This window comes from Neofelis nebulosa, chromosome 7 (assembly GCF_028018385.1).
Source record: "Neofelis nebulosa isolate mNeoNeb1 chromosome 7, mNeoNeb1.pri, whole genome shotgun sequence".
In the NCBI taxonomy this organism is placed as follows: domain Eukaryota; kingdom Metazoa; phylum Chordata; class Mammalia; order Carnivora; family Felidae; genus Neofelis; species Neofelis nebulosa.
This window is the reverse complement of record NC_080788.1, coordinates 62,252,713-62,270,719: the sequence shown is the minus strand read 5'-3', so window position 1 is coordinate 62,270,719 and position 18,007 is coordinate 62,252,713. Positions and strand designations below refer to the sequence as shown.

Sequence of the window (18,007 nt, the reverse complement as noted above, 5' to 3'; positions counted from 1 at the left end):
AAACACTCAGGCAGAGGGTTTTAGCCTGTCCAGGAGCAGAAGTAACAGGGGAAAGACAGCCTTTCATAGTCTGTAGGTATCTTCTGCTAGGAGAGGCAGACATTTGGTGGGTCTTCAGGGCAACATAGATGATTACTGAAAAGACATGAAGAGAGCTTCAGGTTAAATGGCACAATCACAAGTCATCCTCAATCTGTGATTTATTTGCTCGTGTGGATGCACAACAGCTGTCTCTGATTAGAAACAGTAATTAGAACACTGCCTTCTTCTGTTTCGAAAAGTATTTGCTGACACGTGAGAAGCCCCAAGGACTGCGGCTTGATAGCGGTGGTAAGTTGTTAATGTAATGGTTTTGACCTTCTCAACTGCGTCTGCTTTAGTGTCAGGCAATGCTTATCTTTACCGAACCTTTGCAAAGTACGGTTAGAGAAACTGTAGGCTTCTTTTTCCAGTAAAGGACTAGATGTTGCCATTCATCACTCCTCTTGTGTCTGTCCACAAGGAACAAAGAAGTAGGTCAAAACTTACCTACCCATCAGTCCCTTTGAACTGGCCTCTGCTGGAGGTCTCTCAAATGGCCACAGTTCGTTCTTTCCACCTCATTGTAAGGAACTGGCCTTCCCTCCGTGTCCACCAGGAGGAGTCAGAGAGCGTGCCCGTCTGGGCTATGCCCGGGGCAGCCTTGCTTCCCTGGGTTTGCAAAACTTCCCATTGCTTCCTTTCTCGGACAGCAAATGCAGAGGTTAGTGAGCCTCAAGTTTGTTTCCCAGAGTGGGGAAGAAGGAAATGGGGGAAGGGAGCAGGCATATCAAAATGCACTTCCAGAACAAAAATGATTTCTGAAGCACATGGTGCTACCGAGGGAGAGGTGATGACAGCCTCCTCCCATTTCCGGAACAGCTCCCAGAGTTGCCCGTGGGCGGATTCACATGACACATTCTTACACCCAATTCCATTCTGTGCTGTGTTTGCTCCTTGTTCGCATCTCAGGAACAATGGATCTGTACATCTTTGTATCTGAGTTTGATTCCCAATTGGTTGTATAGCTGAATTCTAGGCTTCCCGGTTTGTAATGTATTTATGCCAGTATTTATGCTTGTGAGTCATGAAACCTCATCAAACTAGCTTTACCTGTGCATGTGAGCTGGAGTATTGAATTGTGTGTATGTCCATGTGAACCGGAATACTGAATTGTGTATGTCCGTACTTCAAAAGAATTATTTATCGTTAAGAAGTTGCTATTCTTCACAATGTTTTCGTGTGAAAAAAATATTGCTGGAGGAAGTAATAGCAATGATGCAAATTTGCCTGGAAACTGTTCTGAAACCAATTTGCCTTTCTGTGAAGTACAATTTGGGTTTTGGCATTTTTTGATTGATGTCTCTATATGAGGAGGTTTTTGGCTTTTTAGTGTTGCTGCTTTTCTGTTCTCACTCCTCTAGGAATCTTTGCCAACACACCACTGACATTTGAGGAAGAGAATAGAGACAGTTTGGCTTCTTGTAAATTTTTCAGTTTCCTTGGTGATGTAAATAATTATGGAACATATAAAAAGTTTTCAGCAAATTCAAATTTGGTTTTGAAAAAGCAGGTGCCAGGGAGCCTGGGTGGCTCAGTCGGTTGAGCGTCTGACTTCAGCTCAGGTCATGATCTGGCAGTTTGTGAGTTCCAGCCCCGCATCGGGCTCTGTGCTAACAGCTTGGAGCCTGCTTCAGATTCTATGTCTCCTTCTCTCTCTGCCCCTCCCCCACTTGTGCTCTGTCTCTCTCTATCAAAAATAAATAAAATATATTAAAAAAAAAGAAAAAGCAGGTTTGTCACCTGTGATAAGGGCTGCAGGAATGGGCTCAGCAAGAAATATCTTTTCCTCTTAAACTCACTTTATTATTTTTATTAATGTATGTTTATTTTAAGAAAGAGAGAGAGCAAGAGCAGGGGAGGGGCAGAGAGAGAATCCCAAGCAGGCTCCACGCTGTCAGCACAGAGCCCGACTCAGGGCTCAATCTCACAAACCATGAGCTCATGATATGAGCCTAAACCAAGAGTCAGACGCTTAACCGACTGAGCCACCCAGGCACCCCTGACACCACAATTCTTTTTTTTTTTTTTTTAATTTTTAATGCTTATTATTTATTATTTTGAGAGAGAGAGAGAGAGAGAGCAGGGGAGGGGCAGAGAGGGAGAGAAAGAATCCCAAGCAGGCTCTGTGCTACCAGTACAATCTGATATGGGGCTCAAACTCACCAAGCATGAGATCATGAGCTGAGCCAAAATCAAGAGTCAGATGCTTAACCGACTAAGCCACCCAGGTGCCTCCTGAGACCCCAATTCTAATGGCAATATAAAACATGCTCTTTATGAGGTTCAGTAAAATTACCCAGGTGTGCGGGTGGCTTCAGGCCCAGCTCTGATAGGACAATTCCCTGCCATTTTCAGCTTTACTAGGAGACTCCTGTCCAATGGGTAGACCCAGAACCCAGGAACCTGAAAAGAAAGGCTGAATCACCTAAAACTGAGTGAGCAATTATCCAAATCTCAGATGTGGATTCTTCAGGTGGAGGAGTTCTCGCAGGAGAACATAAGCGCCTGCTTCTCTGGGAGAGGTCTGATTTAACAGTGTCCTCCTCAGTAGCATATTTTTCACTCTGGCTATTCTAAACTTTCTTATATTCTTCAAGTCCCCATTTTCCCTTTTTCCTTCCTTTCTCACCACTTCCTCTTTTAATCTTGCCAAATTGCCTTCCTCCCTTCACACCTCGTGGGGAGAAAAATGAGCTCTGCCATTTATTACCTTTTTCATATTGTTAAAGTTACCTCTCTTCTCAGGGACTCTTTAATTGTTAATGGGGATAACAACAGAACCCACCTTATGAGGTCGCTGTGGGGATTAAATGAGTTAATGCATAAAAATGTTTAGGCCAGCGCCATGGTGAATGCTTAGTAGATGTTAGCTCTTAGTATTACTGAGAAGACAAAGGTCAATACCATGAACTCCATCCAAACTCCTCTCCCCCTAAAAAATCACTGTCACTATCCATCACCACCTCCTTCTCCTTACCTCGGAGGACAAGACTAGCTTATTGTCTAAGTCTGTTCTCTCCACCCGTGTCTGGATTCCATCATTTCCTATCTCCTCAAGGGAACTGGTTGGATGAATTCTTTTCTCCCTCACATGTTAAATGGATTCCTTTTTCCTCACTCCCTTTTCTCATTCTCAAACAGGCTCAGGTCTCTCCTAGTTTAATGTTTATTTATTTTTGAGAGAGAGTTGGGGAAGGGTAGAGAGAGAGGTAGACAGAGAATTGGAAGCAGGCTCCATGTGTCAGCGCAGAGCCCAACTGGGGCCTCAAACTCAATGAACTGTGAGATCATGACCGGAACTGAAACCAAGAGTTGGATGCTTAACCGATTAAGCCACCCAGGCTACTTTCTATTTCTATGCTATAGTCTTTTACATATGCTATTCCTTTGCTTAGAACCCTTTCCCTCTCTCCCACAGTCAACTTCTTCTCTTCCTTGAACAATCATTGCCAACTGCCTTTAGCAGGTCAATTCTACCTGCTATATATATTTCATAGGAGTATGTTCCTCTTGGCAGTATTCATTATAAATTGCAATTTTATATTTATTTAAAGAATCCTTTGATTTGTATCTGTCACCTCAATAAGTCTCATGAAGGCAAAAACTACATGTATATATTTTGTGGGGGGGGGGAGCAGCATTGAAAAATGAATACAATTCTGTATCTCTGTTTATAACACTGTTTCACTCTAATGTAATAGTGTGACACCCAATGTGGCTAAGACAAAATTCATTATTTTTCTCCCCAAACCAATTTCTCCTTCATACTTACCCATTTAAGAATGCTTCCTTGGGGCACCTGGGTGGCTCAGTCGGTTAAGCATCCAACTTCAGCTCAGGTTGTGATCTCACAGTTTGTGGGTTTAAGCTCCACATTGGGCTTGCTGCTGGCAGTCTGTCAACACGGAGCCTGCTTTGGAAATCTGTCCTCCTCTCTCTCTGTCCCCTCCCCTGCTCACGCTCTCTCTCTCAAAAAATAAATAAAAAACATTAAAAAAATTTTTTTTAATGTTTCCTTATTCTCTAGGGCACACAGACTCAGTTTCTTGCAGATATTCAGTTCCTTTTGCTCTCTTGTCTTCAACATTTAGGACCCTTCAAATCCTCACGTACTCTGGATTCTTTTGTAAGTCCTTGTATTCCAGCCTTTGGTATAGTGTCCTTAATGCTCAGTAAACATTTGTTAATATCAGATTTTTGGGATATCTGTAATGAAGAAAATGGTTGCAGCCATGATGTTGGGTGAGCCTTTAGAGACTGCCAAAGGGTGAGGAAGAGAGAGAGAGAGAGAAAAGCAGATAATGGAGGATGGCAGTAGATGGAGACTCAAGAGACACCTATACCACAGAAGGCTGCGAAACACCAGTAAAATAATGAAAGGAGCAAAAGGAGCCCCTGGCTAATGTATAATAATTCATTAATCATTTACTGAGCATCTATTACCTGCCCAGTACTTAGATTATGGTGACACAAAAATGAGTCAGAAGTTTTCTCTTTCCTGGGGTGCCTGGGTGGCTCAGTCAGTTAAGCGTCTGACTTTGGCTCAGGTCATGATCTCCCGGTTTGTGGGTTGGAGCCCCACATAGGGCTCTGTGTTGACAGCTCAGAGCCTGCAGCCTGCTTTGAACTCTGTGTCTCCCTCTCTCTCTGCCCCTCCCCTATTCACACTCTGTGTCCCTCCCTCTCTCTCAAAAATAAACACTAAAAAGAAAAAAAAGTTTTCTCTTTCCTGAAGAAAGTCAGAGTCTAGTAGATAAACATGTAAACAAAAACTTACAGTATAATGTGATAAGTATTATAATAAAAGTTCTCACAAAGTGTTCTTTGAGCAAGAGCAGGTAGTGACTAAGACAGTCTCAGCACAGGGATAGGGAAAGGTGGGTGTCACAGGATGACTAGGACTTGAGGAGCCTGAGATCGGGGAATGACATACCAGGAGGATAGAACAACATCAATAAGCCTGGGCCCGTGTGGAACTGCAAATCATTTTGTTTAGCTTTAGTGTAAAGGTTGGGAAGGGAATATCCTGGGAATTCAGGCTGGGGCTACTTTGTGAAGAGTGCCTCAGCAAGTGAGGATCTTAGTCTTTATATTCTAGTTAATAGAGAATCATCAAAGTTATTATTTTTTTTTACAACAACTTCATTAGGTGTAATTTATATACATTATAATATATAGGTTTCAAGTCTATGATTCAACAATATATATATATGTGTGTATATATATATATATATATATATATATATATCCTTATAACTGCTACTCCAATCTAGATATAGAACATTTCCATCATTCCTGAAAATCCCCTTTTGTGTTTTGCAGCTGATCCCACTTCTTTCCCAAGGCAACTAGTGATATGATTTTTATATTACCAGATGTTTTGGTTATTCATTGATAGGTAAAACACACCAAAACCTAGTGACTTAAAACAATAAAAATCATTTATTGGCTCAAAATATTGTAACTTAGTTAGGGTTTAGTGGAATCATTGTGTCTCTGCTTTCTGTGACATCAGCCAAGAGAGCCTTGACTAAGGTTGGAGAATCCACTTCCAAAATGACTCACATGACTGGCAAGTTGGGATTGGCTCTTGGCTGGGAATGCAGCTAAGACTGCCAATAAGGGACTTTGTTTTTCTTCCACACAGCTGTTTGAACTTCCTCACAGTATGGGTTCCAAGAAGGAAGAACTAGAAGGTGCTAGTCCTTAAAAAAAAAAAAAAATTATTTATTTTTAATTTTTAGTTTTTTAAATAATTTTTTAATATTTATTTATTTATTTTGAGCGAGAGAGAGAAAGAGTGTGCACACGTGCCCCCTCCCCCCATTCACACACACAAATGGGGGAGGGGCAGAGAGAAGGAGAGACAGCAGCCTAAGTGCCATCAGCACAGAACCCAGTGCAGGGTTTGAACTCACAAACCATGAGATCATGACCTAAGCTGAGTATCAAGAGTCAGATGCTTAACCAACTGAGCCACCCAGGAACCCCTTATTTATTTGTTTATTTATTTATTTATTTATTTATTTATCTATTGCCATCATTATTATTATTTAATGTTTATTTTTGAGAGAGGGAGAAAGAGAGTGCAAGCAGGGGAGGGGCAGAGAGAGAGGGAGATAGAGGATCTGAAGCGGGCTCTATGTGGGGCCCGTACCCACAAACTGGGAGATCGTGACCTGAGCCGAAATTGGACACAGCACACTGAACCACCCAGGTGCCCGCTTTTTTTTTTTTTTTAAATTTTTTTTTTAACATTTATTTATTTTTGAGACAGAGAGAGACAGAGCATGAATGGGGGAGGGTCAGAGAGAGAGGGAGACACAGAATCTGAAACAGGCCCTGGGCTCTGAGCTGTCAGCACAGAGCCCAACGCGGGGCTCGAACTCACAGACTGTGACATCATGACCCGAGCTGAAGTCAGACACTCAACCGACTGAGCCACCCAGGCGCCCCCAGGTGCCCACTTTTTTAAAAACTTAAAAAAAATTTTTTTTAAGTACTCTCCACCAAGATGGGACTCGAACTCACAACCCCAATATCAAGAGTTGTGTGAGACAGCTAGGCGCCCCTAAGCTGCTAGTCCTTTTAAAGACTTAAACCCCAAATTGGTACAGCGTCACTTCTGCTGTATTCCATAGGTGGTAGCAGTCAAAAAGCCAGCCCAAATTCAAAGGGGTGGAAAAATAAATCCCACTTTTCAGTGAGGACAGTGGCAAAGAAGTTGGGTCATCTTTTTCTAGTATATCATAGATTAGTTTTGTTGGTTCTAGAATGTCACATAAATGGAATCATATAGTGTGTATTATTATAGTTCTGGCTTCTTTTCTTCAGTGTGTGTTTTGAGATTCCTCCATGTTGTTACATATATCAGTAGTTCATTTTTTTTTATTGTTGAGTAATAGCTCACTGTTAATGTTTATCCATTCTTCTGTTGACGGACATTAGATATTTCTACTTTTTGGTTATTTTGAATAAAGTTGGCATAAAAATTCTTACACAACACTTTTTTTGAAGATATATGTTTTCATTTCTTTTGAGTAAATACCAAGAAGTTGAATTTTGGGTCATAGGATAGGTTTATGTCAAAAATTTTTATTTTATTTTATTTTATTTTATTTTATTTTATTTTATTATTGTATTTTATTTTTAAAAAATGTTGATTTTTTATTTTTGAGAGAGAGGGAGTTGAGGAGTGGCGCAGAGAGAGGGATGGATAATCCTAAGAAGCCTCTGCACCGTCAGCACAGAGCCCCATGTGGGGCTTGAACTCACAAAGTGTGAGATCATGACCTGAGCCGAGATCAAGAGTTGGATGCTTAACCGACTGAGCCACCCAGGCACCTCTTTTTTATTTTATTTTTTAAGTAATCTCTATGTCCAATGTGGGGCTTGATCTGAAGACCTCAAGATCAAGAGTCACTTCATCTACCAACTGAGCCAGCCAGGAACCCTAGTATATGTTAAAATTTAAGAAATTGTTGGGGTGGGGGCACCTGGGTGGCTCAGTCCATTGAGCGTCTGACTTTGGCTCAGGTCATGATCTTGCGGTCTGTGAGTTCAAACCCCAAGTCAGGCTCTGTGCTGACAGCTCAGAGTGCCTCCCCCGCTCATGCTCTGCCTCTCTCTCTGTCAAAAATAAATAAACATTAAAAAAAATAAAAAATTAAAAAAAGGAAGTTGTCAGGGTGTCTGGATGGCTCTTTCGGTTAAGTGTCTGACTTGGGCTCAGGTCATGATCTCACAGTTCTCGAGTTTGAACCCAGCATGGGGCTCTATGCTGACAGCTCAGAGCCTGGAGGCTGCTTCATTTTCTGTGTCTCCCTCTCTCTCTGCCCTCTGCCCCTCCCCGCTCACACTCTGTCTCTGTCTCTGTCTCTCTCTCAAAAATAAATAAACATTGAAAAAAAGGTTAAAAAAAAGAAATTGTCAAACTACTTTCCAAAGGATTTTACCATTTTATACTCCCAGCAGCAATGTATGAGAGTTCCAGTTGCTCTAAATCTAGCCGACACTAGTTATCAAGTCTTTTTTTTTTTTTTTAATTTTTTAAAAGTTCATTTATTTATGTTGAGAGAAACAGAGCACATGAGCAGGGAAGGGGCAGGGAGAGAGGGAGAGAGAGAGAGAATCCCAAGCAGGCTCTGTGCTGTTGGTGCCGAGCTCGAACTCACAAACTGTGAGATCATGACCTGAGCTGAAGTCAGGAGTGGATGCTCAACCAACTGAGCCACCCAGGCGCCCCCATCAAGTCTTTTAATTTTAGACACTCTAGTAAGTATGAGTGGTATCTCATTGTAGTTTTAATTTGTATTTCCATGACAATTAATAGAATTTTGCATCTTTTTTGTATGCCTATTAGCCATTTGTAGATTTTTTGGAAAGTGTCAGTTCAAGGTCCATCTAAAAATATATTATGTTGCTGTCTTATTTTTGAGCTATAAGCCTTCTTTATATGTTCCAGATGTTTGTTCTTTGTCAGATGTCTGTATTGTGAACACACATTAATGGTTTGGAAGACAATATTATTAAGGTATTTGTTATTCACAATTGATCTATGGAGTCAATGCAGTTCCAATTAAAATACCAGGGGGGTTTTTGGGGCACCTGGGTGGCTCAGTTGGTTGAGTGTCTGAGTTCAGCTCAGGTCATAATTTCAGGGTTTGTGAGTTCAAGCCCAGAATTGGACTCGCTGCTGTCAGTGCAAAGCCCACTTTGGATCCTCTGTCCCCTTCTCTCTCTGTCCCTCCCCTGCTCATGCTCTTTCTCTCTCAAAAATAAACATTTATGGGGTGCCTGGGTGGCTCAGTCGGTTGAGCGTCCGACTTTAGCTCAGGTCACGATCTCACAGTCTGTGGGTTCGAGCCCTGCATCAAGCTCTGTGCTGACAGCTCAGAGCCTGGAGCCTGTTTCAGATTCTGTGTCTCCCTCTCTCTGACCCTCCCCTGTTCATGCTTTGTCTCTCCCTGTCTCAAAAATAAATAAAACGTTAAAAAAATTTAAAAAAAGAATAGGCAATTAAAAAAAATAAAATAAACATTTATAAATAAATAAATAAATAAATAAATAAATAAATAAATAAATAAAATATCGGGGAGGGGGTTCATAGTAATTGGTAAGCTGGTTGTAAAAATTATGGAAATACAAAGGACCTAGAATAGTCAAAACAGTTTTGAAAGGGGTGCCTGACTGGCTCAGTCAGGAGAGCATCTAACTGTGGATCTTGGGGTTGTGAGTTTGAGCCTTGAGTCAGGTATAGGGATTACTTAAAAGCAAAACAAAACAAAAACACACACACACACAATTTGATCTCAAGACTTACTATAGAGCTACAGACATCAAAGCAGCATGGCATTAGTATGTGGAAAAATAAACAGGGCAATGAAACAAAATAGAACCTAGAAATAGACCCAAACGTATGTAGTCGATTTTTTTTTTAAGTTTATTTTATTTTGAGAGAAAGAGAGCATGTGCATGGGCAGAAGCAGAGAGGGAGAGAATCCCAGGTAGGCTCTGTACTGTCAGCAGAGCCTGATGACATGGGGCTCAATCTTAGGAACAGTGAGACCATGGCCTGAGCTGAGATGGGGAGTTGTAAGCTTAACAGACTGAGCCACCTACACACCCCTAGTCAATTGCATTTTGAAAAAAAGATGTTGTGGTAGGCAGCCTCTAAGATGGACCCTAATGATTCCTGCCTAACACCCTTATGTGATCTCCCTTTGAGTGTGGGCTGACAGAAGTGATAGGGTGTTACTTCTGGGGTTAGCTTTAAAAAAAGACTGGGGCGCCTGGGTGGCTCAGTTGGTTAGGCATCTGACTGTGGGCTCAGGTCATGATCTCACGGTTTAGCCTCAAATTGGCCTCTCTGCTGTTAGTGCAGGACCTGCTTGTGATCCTGTGTCCCCTCCTCTCTCTCCCCCTCCCCTGCTCAGGCTCTCTCTCTCTCTCTCTCAAAAATAAACACTTGAAAAAAATAATAAAATAAAAATTACAAAAAATTAAAAACAGAAAAAAGACTCTGGTTTACATCTTGGGCACACTCTTTCTATCTTGGGTGGCTTGCTATTGGTAAAGAGCTAGCTGATATGTTGTAAGGCAGCCTTGCAGAGAAGCCCATATGGCAAAAAATCAAGGTCTGCCCAGAACCACATGAATGAGCTTGGAAGCAGACTCTGCTCCTTGTGAATCAAATCAAACCTTTAGAGGGGCGCCTGGGTGGCGTAGTCGGTTAAGCGTCCGACTTCAGCCAGGTCACGATCTCGCGGTCCGTGAGTTCGAGCCCCGTGTCAGGCTCTGGGCTGATGGCTCGGAGCCTGGAGCCTGTTTCCGATTCTGTGTCTCCCTCTCTCTCTGCCCCTCCCCCGTTCATGCTCTGTCTCTCTCTGTCCCAAAAATAAGTAAAAAACGTTGAAAAAAAAAATTAAAAAAAAAAAAAAAAAAAAAAAAAAAAAAAAAAAACCTTTAGATAAGCTGCAGCCCTGGCCAATAGCTTGCCTGCAACCTCATGAGAATCTTTCTTCCAGAGGCACCCAGGTAAACTGTGCCCAGATACCTTAACCATAGAAACACTAAGATAATAAATATTTGCTGTTTTAACCTGATAATCTTGGGGGTAATTTGTTACACAGCTATAGATAATTAATACAGGGGTCAAAGTAATTCAAAGGGAGAAAAAGTCTTCAATAGTGTTGAATCAACTTGATATTTTAATGAAAACAAAAAACAAAAAACAAAGACTCAATCCTACCTCACACCAAACACTACTATTAATTTGAGGTAGATATTAGACCTAAATGTAAGGGGCACCTGGCTGTCTCAGTTGGTAGAACATGCGACTATTTGGGGGTCGTGAGTTCGTGTCCCACAATGAGTGTAGAGATTACCTAAATATTTTTTAAAACTTCTGCAAAAAACACAGAAAAAAATCCTTACAACTTTGGGTAGGCAAAGATTTCTTAGACAAGATACAAAACTAACCATTAAAGTAAAGGTCAATAAATTGGACTTTATTAATTTTTTTCATAAAGGTTATTTATTTTGAGAGAGAGAGAATGGGGGGTGGGCAGAGAGAGAGAGGGAGAGAATGAATCTAAGTAGGCTCCATGCTCTCAGCACAGAGCTCAGTCAGGGTCTTGAACTCATGACCTGAGCTGAAATCAAGAGTTGCATGCTCAACTGACTGAGCCACCCAGGCACTTTATCAATCGTTTATTTATTTATCGTTTTTATTTTTATTATTTTTATTATTTTTAATGTTTATTTGTGAGAGAGGAAGAGCACACACAAGCGGAGAAGGGCGGAGAGAGAGGGAGACACAGAATCTGAAGCAGGATCCAGGCTCTGATCTGTCAGCACAGGGCCTGATGTGGGGGTTAAACCCATGAGCTGTTAGATCATAACCTGAGCCAAAGTTGGACGGTTAACCAACTGAACCACCCAGGTGCCCCTTTCAGTGGTTTTCAAATTAAGGCATTATACGATGAGATCTGTGCTTCAGAAAAGGAACTTAAATTTGGGAGCAGTGTAGAGGACTGTCTGTCTTTCTGTCTGTCTCTCTCAGACACACAAATGCCCAATACTAGTAATCATTAGAAGTGGTCAAGTCCAGTGAATTAAAATGGTAAATGATTATCAGAAAAATCAGTCTTAGCTTATATATTCATTCATTCCTTAATTCTATCAACAAATATCTTCTGACTTTCTTTAAAAAAAAAACTGTGTTAAAATATATATAACAAAGTTTACCATCCTAACCACTTTTTTCTATTGTAATAAGCATTTTTAAGTGTATAGTTCAGTAGTGTTAAGTACATTTACATTGCGGTACAACCAGTCTCCAGAATTCTTTTCCTCTTGGCAAAACTGAAACTCTGAAACCCTTTGTATGAGAACTCCCCATTAGCCCTTCTCTCCAGCTCCTGGCAACCACCATTCAATTTTCTGTCTCTATGAATTTGACTACTCTAGATACTTTGTTTAAATGGAAACACTAAGTGTTTGTCTTCTTGTGACTGGTTTATTTCATGAACCACAATATCCTCAAGATTCATCTATGTTATAACATGTGTCAGGTTTCCCCTCCTTTTGAAGGCTGAATAATATTCAACGGTATGTATATACCACATTTTGCGTATCCATTCATCTGTCCGTGAACATTTAGGTTGTGTCTATCTTTTGGCTATTCTGAAGACTGCTGCTATGAATCTTGGTGTACAAATATCTCTTCAATATCCTCTCAGTTCTTGTAAGTATATATTCAGAAGTGGAATTGCTTGATTGTATGGCAACATGTTTTTTTTTTTTTTTTAATTTTTAAAAATGTTTATTTATTTTTGAGACAGAGCATGAACTGGGGAGGATCAGAGAGAGAAGGAGACACAGAATCTGAAACAGGCTCCAGGCTCTGAGATGTCAACACAGAGCCTGATGCGGGACTTGAACTCATGGACTGTGAGATTGTGACCTGAGCTGAGGTCCGACGCCCAACAGACTGAGCCACCCAGGCACCCCTGTTTTGTTTTTTAGGAACTGCCATACTGTCTTCCATAGAGGCTGCACTATTTTACACTTCTACCAAAAATGCACAAGGGTTCCAATTTCTCCATATCCTTTTTGTTTTTAATTGGGGTGCCTGGGTGGCTCAGTCGGTTGAGCATGTGACTTCAGCTCAGGTCATGATCTCATGGTTCGTGCGTTTGAGCCGGGCCTCGGGCTCTGTGCTGACAGCTTAGAGCCTGAGGCCTGCTTCAGATTTTGTGTGTGTGTCTCTCTCTGCTCCTCCCCTGCTTGCACTCTGTTTCTCTCTCAAAAATAAGTAAACAATAAAAAAATAAAAGAGACTTTTCTTTAAATTTTTTTTAATAGTAACCATTGTAAGAGGTGTGAAGTGGTATCTCACTGTGTTTTTGATTTGCATAAAAGAACAGTGATTTTGAGCATCTTTTCATGTGCGTATTGGCCATTTGTGTATCTTCTTTGGAGAGATATCTATTCAAATTCTTTGCCCATTTTATTTATTTATTTATTTATTTATTTATTTATTTATTTTATTATATTATTTTTAAAAATATGAAATGTATTGTCAAATTGGTTTCCATACAACACCCAGTGCTCATCCCAACAGGTGTCCTCCTTAATGCCCATCACCCACTTTCCCCTCCCTCCAACCCCCCATCAACCCTCAGTTTATTCTCAGTTTTTAAGAGTCTCTTATGGTGTTTGCCCAGTTTTTAATAGAGTTTTTGTTGCTGAGTTGTAGGAGTTCTTTGTATATTCTGAATATTAAACCTTTATCAGATACATGGTTTGCAGATATTTTCTCACTGGCTGTGTTTTATGTACCAGATAATTTTCAAGATGCTGAGAATACAGAGGAGGCTTCCATTCTTATGAAGTTTGCATTCTCTTGGGTAGAGATAGAAGGAAAACAATAAAACAAATAGATAAGATACTTTGAGAAAATGAGAAGTACCATAAAGAAAATAAAATGGGGTGAGGTGTGTTTGGCTGGCTCAGTAGGAAGAGCATGCAACTCTTGATCTTGGGGTTGTGAGTTCAAGCCCCACATTGGGTGTAGAGATTATAAATAAACAGACGTTAAAAAATTAAAAGAAAAAAGAAAAGGGGTGATAAAATAAAGGTGACCAGTGGGTGGAGGCAGTCCACTTTAGATAGGGTAATCAGTTAAGACCTTTCTCTTAGAAAAGATCTCAGTAATATTTTTAAAAGATCACTTTGGCTGGTCTGTGAAGAATGATTATGTGGTGAGGGGAGATGAAAAGCAAGGTTCCAATGACTGTTCATTCTTCAGGCTCTTCTTATTTATTTATTTATTTATTTATTTATTTATTTATTGAGAGAGCTCACACATGCATGAGCAGGGGGAGGGCAGAGAGAGAGGGAGAGAGACTGCCAAGCAGGCTCTGTGCTGTCAGCGCAGAGCCCTGACACAGGACTTGATCTCACAGACTGTGAGATCATGACCTGAGCTGAAATCAAGTCAGATGCTTAACCAACTGAGCCACCCAGGCGCCCACAGGCTCTTCTTTTATACCATAATCAGGCAGTTGTCCCTCCTATTCTCCTGTTTCTAAATTTGTATTACATCGTGGTCATTGGCAATTGGAGTCTAACAAAATGGATTTTGGTCACTTGTAGCAACTCCCTCCATTTCTATGTCATTCAGTGTGTGCTAGATTACATGTGTTAATGGACAATCCCAAATCTCCGTGTCTCAGAACAATACAAGTTATTTCTTGTTCATACTACATATTCTCTGCGAGCTGGTTGAGGGTATTTGCTCTGTGTCTTCCATTTTATGGGCCCAATGCCAATAGCATAACCACCAGTTGGAGCATTGCTAGTAGCTGTGGCCAATGGAAAGAGAAAATGGGTAAACTGCACACTGGTATTTAAAGCTTCTTCATAGAAGTGATACATGTCACTTACACTCACATACAAAAGCAAGCCCTATAGTCACTCTGAACTTCAACAGAGCAAGAAAAAAACAATTATATCATGTTCTAGGAAGTTGGGGGAACCAGAAATATTTGAAAATAATATAAATGTCTACTAATACTTCCAAGATCTCTACTAGTACTCCTCAGCACTCAGTAAAATATCTGTCCAAAACTTCCAGACCATATAATTTCCTACAGAATATAATTAGATATATTTACTCATATTAAAGAAATTTATTTCACTCATTTTTATAAAGAGCATTCACCGTGTAGGACATTGCAAACCTTTTACTAGTCTCTTGTAAAACAGTACAAGTGACACGTTTTGTATTCTGAAATCAACTTTAACTTGCTATTATCATTATAATGAAATATTTATATTTATATTTGTAGCGTCTGATAAAGATAAGGATTGAACTAATATAATGGTGGAAGAAGTGGAAATTAGGGTTTGGACTTAAAAGATGTTTAAGTATTAGAAGTAGAACTTTTTGACCAATTAAATGTGGTAAACAGATGAGAAGGAACAGATAAGGAATTATCCTTATAATTCCATTAGGAGGTTTCCTAGACCAAGAGACTTACTGGAATGGTGGTGTAATTGCCTATGTAAGGGAAGGCAGTAGTAGCTGGTGTGTAAAGTGAAGGGATGGGTAGTTTCACTTAGGAAATATTAAATTTCAGATGTCTGTGGGAAACTCGCTTCAGCTAAACCCTCTTTTTGTTAGAAACGTATGAAGATACTGAAAAAGAAACCATTGGAAGGAGACTGGGAAGGGAACATCTAAAATATTGTGTTATATAAATGAAGAGCAAATTTTGAGGATGTCTTCACTCTGAGGTATTTAAATGTAAACAATTTTTAACCTACTTGAAACAAAACACTCCTCCACTCTCTAAGTGCCCCCTCCACTCTCTAAGTATCTCTGTATCATCATTATTTTACTTCAGTAATGTCTACAGTTCAGCATTTTAACATTAGTTAAGAGAAAAAAAAAACTTGAAACGAAGGCGGGAGATAATGTAACAATATGCACCAACAGATGGGCAACAGTCACCAAAGTCTAAAAAAGATCTGCAGTGTAAGAATCTGTTAGTGTGCCTCTAGCACTGTCTAGGGGAGAAACAGAATAGTGGAGAAAAAAGGATTCAAGAGTGTGCTGTTGGACAGAGTACAGGACACTGGTTAGAATACAACCTTTACAGTTAACTAGTAGTCACATTTACAGAATGCCTCCAATGCATCAGGGACTGTGACAGGTGTTTTAAAATATTTTTATCTCGGAGTAGCTGGGTGGCTCAGTCAGTTAAGCATCCGATTTCGGCTCAGTTCATGATCTCGTGGTTGTGAGTTCGAGCCCCACGTCAGGCTCTGTGCTGACAGCTCAGAGCCAGGAGCCTGCTTCAGATTCTGTCTCCCTCTGTCTCTGCCCCTCCCCTGCTCAAGATTTGTGTGTATCTCTCAAAAATAAATAAACATTAAAAAATTTAAATATTTCTATCTCAGAATCATCATAACAGTCGAAGAATAGGTATGATTGCCCCCAACCTGCAGTTAAAGGAACTGAGGCTCAGAAAGTTAAAAAACCTGTTCAAGGTCAACGTACAGTAAAGGAGAGATATGCAGGTTCACCCAGATGGGTCTGACTTCAAGGCCTGGGCTCTTTCAACTATAGCCAACAGACCCCAAACTTGTGCATCAAAATCATTTGGAGAACATATTAAAACACATTTTCCAGTTTCCCACTCGAGATCGTTTCAGGAGATGGTAATATTAGTATAGTACTTTGTTCTCGTGGACGTTGTTAGGATTGAATGTAATCAAGTATATTGGAATGTTTTATAACTTCAAGTTTAACATAGTTTTGCTTATAATTTAATGGTTTTAGGTTTTTAAAGATTTTTTTAAAAAGTAACCTTTACACCCAAGGTGGGACTCAAACTTACAACCCCAAGATCAGGAGTCACGTGCTGTACCGACTGAGCCAGGCAGGGGCCCCTTATGGTTTTACTACATGTAATCATCTAATTCCCTTTCTTTTGATTTTATAGTCAGAAAACAATTTTCTTTTCTTTTTTAATGTTTATTTTGAAAGAGGGACAGAGAGTGTGACTAGGGGAGAGACAAAAAGACACACACACACACACACACACACACACACACACACACACAGAATCCAAAGCAGGCTCCAGGCTCTGAGCCTCTGAGCTGTCAGCATGGAGCCCCACATGGGACTTGAACTCAGGAGCTGCAAGATCATGACCTGAGCCAAAGTCAGACACTTAACTGACTGAGCCACCCAGGTGCCCCAATACTTTTCTGATTAAATAGGCTTATTGACTATCTTGAAACAAGAAAAGGGTGCCCCAAACTGTGTTTTGGCTCAGTAACCACATTGTTAATTAATACATTTAATTTCTACTTTATAAATCAGCACTCTTGTCAGTCTGACCAGTGCTAGTCAAATTCCCCAGGCTTAATCATCCCTTTGTTAACTGAAAAAATAGCTTTGAAATCAGAAGAGCTGAGGACTGGAGTTCATAGCAAAAGAGATATGAATTGTTCTAACTGGGGGCTTTCTGGGAGTAAAATATCAGGGTTTGGCCTGGAGGTCAGCCTGTGAATACTACAAAATTAACTCCTTACGATCTAAGACCACCTTTTTTCAGTATTAGCGGATGGGGTTTTTCTTGGTTCCAATATACCATAGCTAGAACAAGTAGAACCATAAAATGTAATATGGCCACATCTCTAGCCCCTTTAAAATGCCTCCTGCTCTGTCCACCCCCACTTTCCCCAACAATAGCTGTAAGGTTAGCAAGAAAAGTCTTGTCTTCTATCCTAAGAGAAACTTCAAGCATTATTTCCACTCCCTAGTGGGATTTGCAGTTAAGTTGTACTTAAATTAGCATTATTTTCCACTGACCATAAAAAGCTGGCAGTTTCATTGTAGGCAAGTACTCTCACTGTGTGTTTGTTTGTTTTTTTGCAATATTCACAAAAGCACTCAGCAGGCACTAAATGCACGCTCCATGAAGAAAGGTTAAGCGGTTTCCCCAAGACCACAGAAAGGGAACAAGTGGGGGAAGGGGGCACTGAGAGTGCCTCTTCACATCCAGTCACATTCCCATAATTACTGAAGTCGCCTCATTCCCAGCCCAAGAACCAGGCTTTCAAGGGGACATGAAAGGAACACCCTGGAGGTGAGAGCCAGGAAATCGGGAGAGGTGCCTTTCCCGGCATGCTCTGCAGCACACTGAGGGGCGCCAGACGTATCCCGGCGTGCATCGGGGAGCGCCCAAGGGCGATGGTTCTCGGCTCCTGGAGAGGCACGCGAAGTTAAACCGGTAGGTGTGAGCTTACTTAGTTTTGAGACCCGGCTTTCTCGTTTCCCCTTTATGAACGTAACTCCAAAGCGGCGAAAAAGGTGGTCCTTTAACTACCCTCCCTTTCCGCGTGCGAA

At 40.7% G+C, this 18,007-nt stretch overlaps 1 protein-coding gene and 1 long non-coding RNA gene across 2 annotated transcripts in view; one reads left to right on the top strand and one right to left on the bottom strand.

The window, feature by feature from the left end:
* Nucleotides 1-5,500: 5,500 nt before the first annotated feature.
* On the bottom strand, nucleotides 5,501-17,995 carry LOC131516711 (uncharacterized). The gene is made up of 2 exons (XR_009264205.1): nucleotides 17,908-17,995; nucleotides 5,501-5,786 (listed from the first exon to the last, which is right to left on the bottom strand). It is a non-coding gene; the product is annotated as an uncharacterized LOC131516711 (long non-coding RNA).
* The window catches only part of MGA (MAX dimerization protein MGA), a 168,146-nt gene continuing 167,936 nt past the window's right edge, over nucleotides 17,798-18,007 (top strand). Inside the window, exon 1 of the mRNA XM_058738104.1 lies at nucleotides 17,798-17,891. The gene's annotated coding sequence lies outside the window, so the exon portion shown is untranslated. The remainder of the gene's footprint in view (nucleotides 17,892-18,007) is intronic.